Here is a 3,322-nt window from a genome sequence, read left to right as displayed (position 1 = left end):
ACTAGACCCAGGATTCCATTTTCCCATCCAGAACCTTTTTCTGTGCAATGTCCGCAATGGACAATCTCCAACAAGTGCCAAGAGAGGGACAGGTTCTCCTCAAGCATGGGAGAAACGCTTGCCTGTCACAGAGGTCCTTTTCTCTCCAAAAACCTCTCAGTCTTGTCACCATTCCCATACAAGGAGAAAGGAAGACATGGGATATCTGTGAAGAGAGATCTACCAGCTTTCCATCACAGCTATGGCGCTCCAGGATGGCACCCCAGGAAGGCACCAGAAAGTGGAACAGGTGTGGATTTTTCCAAGGGTGGGGGGGCAGGGGTGGAATGAATGCAAAGGAATTTGCCTATGATTTACCCCTGTGATTCCTGGTAAAAAGTAAGATCAGTGGACCTGCTCCCCACCTTGAGTCTTAGAAGTCTCAACCCTGGAGGCTCATGATCATTATTTTAATAAGTGGGCAAGCATGGTGGGGCCAAATAGTATCACTCATTTTTCTTGACTCAAAAAGAAATCACTTTACAAAAATCAAAACGAACAACAGAGCTTTAAAAAATGTTTGTTTTAGAAGAGGACACAGAAATGTTCTTCAGGTGACCAAACCTGCTCCCCCGTGGTGTTATTTTGGTTCTTTTGGATTAATCCCCGAGTTTAAGAAGACTTTTATGTTCTTGGCCCTTTAAGTACCACACACTGAGAATATTCACCCAAGTAAACTCAACAGACCTCAACAGTTAGCACCCTTGATTAGGTAGGAACTTCCCTCGACCCAGCTTACAGGGCCCTACTTACCCAAACATATGACACAACTAGTGCCTGAACAGGAAAGGTCCAGATTTGCAAACCACCACACAAATTCGGTTTTGCGCCAATGATACTGTCTTCCTCTTGGCTTTATTTCTTCCCAGAAAGAGACATGTCAGCCCAGTTTCCTCTTTTCCCAAAGTCCTCACTGATTCCTGGACCTCTTCCGGTCATGCTCTTACAGTGTCCTTGGGTAGGGACACTGACCTTTGTAACCTTTGCTAATCTCCAACACCGTGTGACGGGTCCAATCTGAGCCTTGCACTCTGAGGCACAGGCACTCTGAGGTTCTGTTTGGGTGTCTGCTGAAGGTCATGGCTGGAGAAACCAGTGATTTCTCTGCTGGCTCACCTGGCCTGGTCTCTAGTACTAATGATGTCCAACCGTTGGCTTCATCATGTGGTACATTCATTGAATTCAGAGCACCTAGCTGGGCTACCATTCCACGGCTTTTTGAGATGAGCATCCCATGGCCACCTACCTGCCCCTCCTCACGAGAGGGAAATTCACCCTCACAGCCTCTTAGAGGGCTGGAGAGCCCACTCCACCAATCTTGACTCTATGGAATGGTTGGAGACAATGCTTGTCTTCTTTCTGACTTACCAGCCCTCTGTCATTTCCAACAGCCGCCTATGAGCTGCCACATTGGGAAAGGTGCTCCGGTAAGTGACCTTAGAAAGGATGAGGAAAGGGTGCTTGGACTGCAGAGAAAATAACATGAGGATTAGAAATAGTAAAGAGCTCTCCACTTATTCACTGCGTGACCTCAGACAAGATACTTAACCTCTATATGCCTCAGGCTCCTATCTTTAGCATGGAATTAAGGGTGGTTATGGGGGCACCTGGGTGGCTCAGATGGTTAAGCATCTGCCTTCGGCTCAGGTTGTGATCCCATCCTAGAATCCAGCCCCTATCCTGAGATCCCCCTGGGATCCCAGCTGAGCGGGGAGTCTGCTTCTTCCCCTCCCTCTCCCTCTGCCCCTCCTCCTGTTCCAATGCTCTCTGTCTCTCAAATAAATAACTAGAATCTTTTAAAAAATAAGAGCTGTTATAAAATTTTGAGATAATGTATGAGACGTATCTGGAATATTGTAGGGTGTTTAACAAGTGGTGCCTATCTTTATTATTAATTATTAATTTTAAACAGCAGGGCTATTTTGACCTTCACCCTATCACTGAAGTCATAAAAGTCTTTGCAGTAAATAACACAGCAGCAACATTGACCACAAAAAGCAGAAATAGTAATCTCAGAAAATTTTACAGAAATGCAATTGTGAGAGAATTTAATAAATTGAAAGTCCCAATAGAAAAACAGGGTAGGGGATATGAGCAAGTGCTTTGATTAAAGAAAAACAAAATGATCAATAAATATGAAAAAAACTTTCCTCTCATCAGAAAGAAATACAAATTACTGGAATAATCAAATTCAGTTTCATCTGTTATGTTGGCAAAGCTTTTAAAATTATGATACTGGGATCCCTGGGTGGCGCAGCGGTTTGGCGCCTGCCTTTGGCCCAGGGCGCGATCCTGGAGACCCGGGATCGAATCCCACGTCGGGCTTCCGGTGCATGGAGCCTGCTTCTCCCTCTGCCTCTCTCTCTCACTGTGTGCCTATCACAAATAAATAAAAATTAAAAAAAAATAAATTCAGTTAGCTTGAATTTAAAAAAAAATAAAATAAAAAATAAAATTATGATACCCTCATTTGGGCTAGGGGTTGAAAACCAGTAATACTGTATACGGCTGGGAGGAGGGGTGTGTGACTTATTAACCCAACCTCCCAATCCTGGGAACAATTCAGGAATATATATTAGATGTCTCAGAATAGTGCATATCCTATCATGATGATTCCAGTTTCAGGAATTTATCCTTAAGCAGTAATTATAGCTGAATGCAAGGATATTCTTTAAGCACTATTTATAATACTGAAAAATTGGAAACATACCAGAATCAATCCGTAAAAGGTAACTTTCTAGAGGTTACCACCACAGAGTTTCCTAAGCACAAAGACATAAAAGAATTCACATGTACAAAATATTTCAATCTATATGTTAAAAAAATCAAAAAGTATATTTACAAGCAACCAACAAGCTGGGAAAATATGCACCACAAATTGGCAGAGGGTTAGGATCCTACTACACTACAAATAAAAAAGCCTTCCAAAAGAAAGATAAAGAGTTAGTTAGCTGAAGGCAATTCACAGAAAGAGTATAAATCGTGAATAGACATAAGAAAAATATTTAGCCTTATTGGAAGAAATACATCAAGTCAGCAAAAGAAGTTTAATTATAATACCCAGTGTTGTTAAGGATATAGGGAACTATATATTTTCACTAAGTGCTGTTGGAAGTTTGAATTGGTTTAATTTTTTTTTCTGGAAAACCACCAGTGGTATATTAAATACCTTAAAAAAAGAAGAAGAAGATCAGACCCTGTGCTCTAGGGTCTGTGCTTCTAGCACTAGGAAGGAAATGACTCCAAAGGAAATGATCCCCAAAATCCATAAAGAATTATGTAT

The sequence above is a fragment of the Vulpes lagopus genome, chromosome 23, assembly GCF_018345385.1.
Source record: "Vulpes lagopus strain Blue_001 chromosome 23, ASM1834538v1, whole genome shotgun sequence".
Classification (NCBI taxonomy): Eukaryota; Metazoa; Chordata; class Mammalia; order Carnivora; family Canidae; genus Vulpes; species Vulpes lagopus.
Note: the sequence above shows the minus strand (reverse complement) of the source record.